This window comes from Schistocerca cancellata, chromosome 3 (assembly GCF_023864275.1).
Source record: "Schistocerca cancellata isolate TAMUIC-IGC-003103 chromosome 3, iqSchCanc2.1, whole genome shotgun sequence".
Taxonomy (NCBI): domain Eukaryota; kingdom Metazoa; phylum Arthropoda; class Insecta; order Orthoptera; family Acrididae; genus Schistocerca; species Schistocerca cancellata.
The window spans coordinates 522439458-522447991 of record NC_064628.1 but is presented as its reverse complement, the minus strand read 5'-3'; positions in this window follow the sequence as shown (position 1 = coordinate 522447991).

Here is an 8534-nt window from a genome sequence, read left to right as displayed (position 1 = left end):
CATCACCCATGTGTGACGAGGATCAAAATTATGACATTAACCCAATACTGAGCTTCCTCCGATCAATGAAAGAAGAAGCTGACGAACAGCGTAAGAAGGAGAAGGAAGAAGATGAGAAACAGCCTAAGAAGGAGAAGGAACAAGCTGACGAACAGCGTAAGAAGGACACTCAGGCAATAATTTCGCATATAGGGGAAATTCGTGGGGAATTAGTAACAATAAAGAAAGAATGTGGAGAAGCAAAACAAATCTCAATGGTAGCACAAAAAGTAGCACACCTAGCCAAAACGGCAGCAACAGGGGCAATGAAAATTGCAAAAGTAACTTCTCAACTCGCAGGGCGCTTGCGACGTGCGACACAAGCACACTCAAAATCCCTAGCTGTCTTAAAGACTCAAGGTAATATTGTGGTTACGAACATCACGAAACGAATGAAAGAAGTAGAGAGTCGGATAGCAAAACTAGAGCGAAACGGGCACACGAGCACTGAGCGTTCGGATACCAATGATGGAGTACACAGCATTGTGTCTCCGAGGAAAAGTCCGTCGTGCTCTAGCCCAGTGACAGAGTGCGGAACTAACAATGCACACGCAAAAACAGAGAGTAATAGCTCCGATAATTGCAGCCCACTTAGAAGAGTGAATGCTGAATGCCACTTCCACTGTGATAGAGAGGTAGCACATCACAGTTATCAGCAAGATAGATCAGGACACTCAGCAGACGTGCAAGTATCGGAAACGAGTGACAACACCAGTGCGAGGACCGGACAGGATTTTGATCACAATCACTTCCTGTCGATACTAAAATTCCAGAAGTTCAAATATAATGGAGGGTCGATGCATCCGAAGAGCTGGGTGACGCAGTTTACAAATTCATTACCGTCATCATGGCCAACCCAGGCAATATTAGAATTCATGTGTGGACACATCGAAGGCCAAGCCGCTGAAAAGATGCGGGGTGTGGCAGCGACGTGTCAGACTTATCAGGAATTTGTTGGTGCATTCCTGCGGACCGACTGGTCAAAGGAAACGCAAGACAGGATTAAAGAGGAAATAATATTTTGTCCAGAACTGGAAGTGTCTGGGCATAGGAACGCAACCAAATTTTTTGATGATTTACTCAAGAAGAATCAGTTTTTAGATAGTCCATATAGCAACGGAGAAATCATTAAATTTTGCTTTTCCAAATTGCCTGTTAGGTATCAACAGACACTTGTCGGGAAGTGTGGATCTGACATAGAAGCATTCAAGAGTCTATTGCGCGAACTCGAAGTAGTCTTCGATAAACAAGACGCAAAGGACAGGAAGAAAGCGCAAAATAACAAATACCACGGGCCAGCAAGGGAAGACGACAACAGATAGCATAATCGCACTCGTCAGTTAGGAAACCAGGGTTACGGAAATCAAGGTTACGCTATTCAAGGTTTTGGTAACCAGAGACACGGAAACCAGAACGTCAGGGAACAGGGTCATGCTAGACAAGGAAGCGGGGACAGGAGAAATAACGAACGGCAAAGCGACCGTAATTGGAGAGAGCGAAATCAAGGACAACAGCAGAACCAGGAGACTGAAATTAGACCTGCAAATCCTAATGCACGTCAGAGGACGGGGAGTCTAACAAGGGATTGGCGCTAGTCCATAGGACTCCACCACATTTCTCACAAAAAGAAGTTCATGGAATAATAGTAGTTTAAGTAATGTACATAGTAGACTAGGCAAATATATGAACCGTTCTTCGGGGAACAATAATCGTTGCATTAATAGATTAAAATTGTTAAAGTATTAACACGTTGCGTTGGCTTGTCAAAGAATTTACTGCTGCTAGTTTTTTTTGTATATGTTCACAACTTCCATTGTCGGTGGAGTAGGAGACACTATCTTTCCATGAGCAATGTTTTAGTCCTTTCCTGTCTGGTGTCCATGTTGAGGGATAATGATGAGTGAGGAGATGTCGCACAAACGGGCGCATACAAGAACGTGCTCTTAGAAGCGTTCTGAGAAGTCGTGATACGCTCCATAGCGGCCACAAACAGTTCGTGAGACGTTCATACCAATGCTTGCAGGCACGCGTTAGTGCACTGCAAGATTGTGGTATATTGCGTGATTTCGAGGATGAACAAGGGCAGTATAGTTTTTTTACAGTGATGCGCCAGCATCGTTGTCTTGCAAGTCGGGGTGAACCTGTGAGCGTTTGACTCCAATGGTGCCCTAGGGCCTAGACGGTAGAAATGCGGGCATGAAGCCTACCATGCCAATGTGCTGGTTGGGGATTTAGCGTGCTAATAGTGACTGTCACAGATGAATAACCAAGGAATTATACTTGGAAATTCGTGACATACTGTGTAGCTGATGTGTGGTGGGCGACGGAATCCTCAACAGGAACCAGTCTGGGCTTGGTCATATTACATTGCCTCTGGAAAGGTGTGCTTTGATCGCGAATACTGCATAACATAGAAAAAGAAGTTGCAACTATAAATTTATTGTCTTGTATAGCCATGGCTAACCCTGTCTCTGGAGTTTCAGTGAGGCGTAGTGAGAACTCGGAGGCCATGTCGTACGGCGCGCACATCACTGTCGTCAATAGCGGCGAGCAGCGAGACATCTCAGCGTAACAGGAATTATGTAAGAGTGTTGTATAAGGTAAAAAAAATAATAATAGAGAGAGTAGCATATACTAGGATAAATTAAACTTTAGGATTTTACAATAACTAGATCCTTAATAGTGTGGCGGTTTTCCACCACAAGTGTTTGGCGCACGCCTGTTGAGATGCTATTTTTCAGGTCATCAAACCACAGACCCGAGATGGAGGGACGACGGACGAGCGAAAGTAGCATAGTTTCATGTTCTTTATAGCACAGTAAAACTTAGACCTGCACAACAACATAATTTAATTAAAAGACATAGAATGTAGATCGTTGGCAAATGGTAGTTAATTCTTGAGCATATCTACTGTCGATCTATATAATTAATAGTAATATTAGTGCGGGCCCGCACATTTAGCTGTTCATCCAGTGTAGCGTCACACACCATGTACAGTAGTGAGACCGGTCTCTATTTTGTTATAATGATAGCCATAGATTAATAACTATAAAAGTAAAATAAGAGTGTCTGAAATGACAGACCATCAATGTGTCATTATGTAAATTTATTATAACATAGAAAGTCATAGGAAAAAGTTAGGCATAAGATTTTTGTCAGAACTGTGCAGATGACGGATATCGTGGCAATGCAGAGGCCAGCCAGCGCAAAAACAAGAGGTCTTCGGCTACCTGCCAGAAGGCGAGCGTCCGGTCCTGCAAGCTGACAGTCACCGGGCCGTATACCTGAGGGATTAGGCGGGATCCTTGCCGGGCCACAAGCGAAAGTCAGGCTGGCCGTTGACACTGACACGCGACCCACTCGCGACAGCCTACTAGCTCTCCGGACGCGGCAGCCGTTTGGAGGGATTCCCTGCGGCAGACCACGTTGTCGTGAGTACACGAAGAAGATCATATATCATGTCAGAACCTGCGCCTCATGTGCCTCAGGACAGAAAGGGACGCTATATACTCACCTGTTTGGGTTTTTACAACTCACTAGCATTGGCCGATCTGCATACACAAAGCAGTATCGTGCCACACTAACAAATGTATGGTCTCATTTCTAACTTCTCCTCTCTATTAGAGAGCAGTTTTAGCAATCGTCGCTCCTAGTTCGATCCTGTATGGATGATCTAACACACTTGTGGAGTCACTCCACGTGCCATCATCCCTCGTCGAACTGCAATATTGGGAAACGTAAAGTACTGTCCAGTGAGAGAAGAGACCTAGACTAGTGATGTATCCCAACAAGTAGACCTCAGAGACAATTTATCGACGTGAGGAGAGCCTATTACTGTGTTTTCCTACCGTACTGCTGTGATCATATCCGTGGGTCTTGCTGCAATCTCAACAGAGCACTGCAGATGCTCCAGCACACCCTATTGCTGTTGCAACAACGTAGCTACAACACCCGGCGTTTAGCCCTATGTGATGTCAGTACTGTGGAATTTGTGAAGTGCTTCGAATATTTCTAACAATGTGATTTAGTGCCTCATTCTCAGCACAGTCGTGAACTTTGTGCAATGTGCACGCACAACTTGATGACCCATGAACCTTGTTTTTTTTCTTAAATTTCTTTCTCTAGTGTCGTTTTTGTAATGTATATTATACCTTGTATGTGTTTGTGTTTTACGCTGTAATTCTTATTACAAATTACTGTATTGTTCTCCACACCATGTTTTTTTTGTATTTTGTATTTATTGTTGTGTGTATGCAAACAGTGTGCCTGAAATCCCCATAAACTGAAGCAGATACCACCACTGTCATTGTGAATGGACCATCAGTTCAGGGAACATTTTGTAAAGGTTATTCTTGCTGCAGGGAGACAGAATGAATCGGAGGTTGTAATTAGATTCTGAAAGCTCACAAAGAGATTGTTAACTTAAATAGTAGCATGTGTGAGTGAGTTCACGTTAGTTTAATGATACAAATTGTTGTAACATCTTGGGCATTTAATTGCGGAGCACTCCAACTCTGATTGTAAAGAATGAACTGCTCCATATTTGGCTCACATGCCCGGGCCATATTTAGAGCATGAATGTCTGTGTGAATCGATGTTTGGAAGGGGCTCCCTGGGTTTGGATGTGTGATGTGAGTGTTAGAGTTCCATATTAAGAAGGTGAAGTTGCCTCCCTCTATGAGCTGCATTTTTCAGTTGCAGTGATTTTCTTTATAGAGTGCGGCATGTGGAGTCAGTTTGCAAGATTGTTCTTGGGCGATTGACTCACTACCTTGCTCCTAAGTGAGCCAACCACTCACCAATTACAATCTAAAATGGCGTAGGGGCTATGAGATGTGGCATGAGCCCCCTCTCATATTTCTATCTTACGATTCTCCTCTCTAATTGCATGCGGTGGAAAGTTGCTATTCCTTCACAAGCGGACTTCCCACGCAGCGTCTCTCATCACCCGGGTGGTCCGGTGACAGGCGGGCTCTGCTGATTTGAAAGGGTAAGCCGACGATTGTGAGAGAATCGAGTGAATGCTTACCAGACGCCGACATTGTCAAGATGCACGCCCGCAGGGGTCTGAAGTAGCGGCTGGACTAGAGGTTCCGTTACTTCGCAGAAACTTAGCGAAAACACTTTCTGGCGGGCTAGCAGCGAGGCGTGGGAATGACTTGTGTACCCAGGAAGTTGTGGCAGGAAAATTCCCGCGCTTTCTGCAAAATCGTAACTGTGATTGGCTTACTCAGGGCATAGCTCCGTGACGTAGCAAAATCGGCGCAGAAATTGGCGCCAAGAATCTCTATTGGTGGAAAGGTAGTGTTCTGGCAATGGAGTGGAATTTTCCGCTGGTTTTCGAGTTGCTGATTGGAACGGTTAACCACGGCCACTGTCGTGGGGGCGGGAATGTTCTGTGTTCGGTTTTGTACGGGTGCTCTAAGTAGTCGGCTCTCGCCTTTCGGTCGAGGACGTCGAAGCAACCAGCCATCGCCTCCGGTACGCCAGATCGTGTTCTGGCAGTTAAGAAGACAGTTTGGTAATGTATGTCCGCAGCACCGGCTGATAGGGATTTTCCTAGGTGATAATCAGAGCTCAGCAGAGCGCGCCTGTTCGTCTTTTTCTAACTTTGTTCTGTCTTGAGTAGCTGCTATTAATGTTGGGTTATCTGTGTGTCTCTCTTAAGATTTGAGTGGCAAGGAATTGGCTCCACATACCACTTTGTCATAAACCTCACAATCTAGTTTAGGGCAACTTCACCTTCATAGCGTTTGTTTGAGTATCCAATATGAGCCAATTTGATGTATTATAAATGTTTCATGTGTTTTTGTTTATTATTTTGTGTTTAGTCTTCATAAATCATACTGTTATTTTGGACAGAACTTTCATTCTGTTAATCGGTAGAGCAACCCTATCATTTCTCACTTATTATCAAATTAAATTATTGCAGGTGCCAAACTCTTTTCTACTCCACTTGCAGGGTTGATCACAGTCAGTTTGCGTATCTTTTTAATCCATGTGCAACAGCAAAAGTTGGAGTTAGAATAGGGGGGCTTAGAGCATCATTTACATAGGTAGATTCTAGAAGAATTTAGTGTTAAATACACTGCTAGCCTCGGCACCTCGCAACATTGGATGCAGTATTTCCAAAAAAATCATTGACTCTTTCTTTATCTTATCTTCTTTGCATATATACAGTATTTCCAAAGCAAAGCTTTTTGATATGCAATAAATTCCGCGTGCATCTCCTTCAAACTGATGGGTGTGTCACAATACTCCAGTGTTTCACACACACACATCTAACCTGTTTCTCTTTTGGTTCTGCATTCATATGCAAACAAAGGTACTGCTCCAAATCATCGACATGTATACTACTCACATTTAGGAAGTTTACAACACTACTGTATGTGGAGTCTATGCTCGGCAACCAATGACTCAGTCTCTCCAATGCAAGGTGTGGTTCAATATACACATCTTATACACTGAAGAGCCAAAGAAACTGGTACATCTGCCTACATCTACATCTACATCTACATTTATACTCCGCAAGCCACCCAACGGTGTGTGGCGGAGGGCACTTTACGTGCCACTGTCATTATCTCCCTTTCCTGTTCCAGTCGCGTATGGTTCGCGGGAAGAACGACTGTCTGAAAGCCTCTGTGCGCGCTCTAATCTCTCTAATTTTACATTCGTGATCTCCTCGGGAGGTATAAGTAGGGGGAAGCAATATATTCGATACCTCATCCAGAAACGCACCCTCTCGAAACCTGGCGAGCAAGCTACACCGCGATGCAGAGCGCCTCTCTTGCAGGGTCTGCCACTTGAGTTTGTTAAACATCTCCGTAACGCTATCACGGTTACCAAATAACCCTGTGACGAAACGCGCCGCTCTTCTTTGGATCTTCTCTATCTCCTCCATCAACTCGATCTGGTACAGATCCCACACTGATGAGCAATACTCAAGTATAGGTCGAACGAGTGTTTTGTAAGCCACCTCCTTTGTTGATGGACTACATTTTCTAAGGACTCTCCCAATGAATCTCAACCTGGTACCCGCCTTACCAACAATTAATTTTATATGATCATTCCACTTCAAATCGTTCCGCACGCATACTCCCAGATATTTTACAGAAGTAACTGCTACCAGTGTTTGTTCCGCTATCATATAATCATACAATAAAGGATCCTTCTTTCTATGTATTCGCAATACATTACATTTGTCTATGTTAAGGGTCAGTTGCCACTCCCTGCACCAAGTGCCTATCCGCTGCAGATCTTCCTGCATTTCGCTACAATTTTCTAATGCTGCAACTTCTCTGTATACTACAGCATCATCCGCGAAAAGCCGCATGGAACTTCCGACACTATCTACTAGGTCATTTATATATATTGTGAAAAGCAATGGTCCCATAACACTCCCCTGTGGCACGCCAGAGGTTACTTTAACGTCTGTAGATGTCTCTCCATTGAGAACAACATGCTGTGTTCTGTTTGCTAAAAACTCTTCAATCCAGCCACACAGCTGGTCTGATATTCCGTAGGCTCTTACTTTGTTTATCAGGCGACAGTGCGGAACTGTATCGAACGCCTTCCGGAAGTCAAGGAAAATGGCATCTACCTGGGAGCCTGTATCTAATATTTTCTGGGTCTCATGAACAAATAAAGCGAGTTGGGTTTCACACGATCGCTGTTTCCGGAATCCATGTTGATTCCTACATAGTAGATTCTGAGTTTCCAAAAACGACATGATACTCGAGCAAAAGACATGTTCTAAAATTCTACAACAGATCGACGTCAGAGAGATAGGTCTATAGCTTTGCGCATCTGCTCGACGACCCTTCTTGAAGACTGGGACTACCTGTGCTCTTTTCCAATCATTTGGAACCTTCTGTTCCTCTAGAGACTTGCGGTACACGGCTGTTAGAAGGGGGGCAAGTTCTTTCGCGTACTCTGTGTAGAATCGAATTGGTATCCCGTCAGGTCCAGTGGACTTTCCTCTGTTGAGTGATTCCAGTTGCTTTTCTATTCCTTGGACACTTATTTCGATGTCAGCCATTTTTTCGTTGGTGCGAGGATTTAGAGAAGGAACTGCAGTGCGGTCTTCCTCTGTGAAACAGCTTTGGAAAAAGGTGTTTAGTATTTCAGTTTTACGCTTGTCATCCTCTGTTTCAATGCCATCATCATCCCGGAGTGTCTGGACATGATGTTTCGAGCCACTTACTGATTTAACGTAAGACCAGAACTTCCTAGGATTTTCTGTCAAGTCGGTACCTAGTATTTTACTTTCGAATTCACTGAACGCTTCACGCATAGCCCTCCTTACGCTAACTTTGACATCGTTTAGCTTCTGTTTGTCTGAGAGGTTTTGGCTGCGTTTAAACTTGGAGTGAAGCTCTCTTTGCTTTCTCAGTAGTTTCCTAACTTTGTTGTTGTACCACGGTGGGTTTTTCCCGTCCCTCACAGTTTTGCTCGGCACGTACCTGTCTAAAACGCATTTTACGATTGCCTTGAAC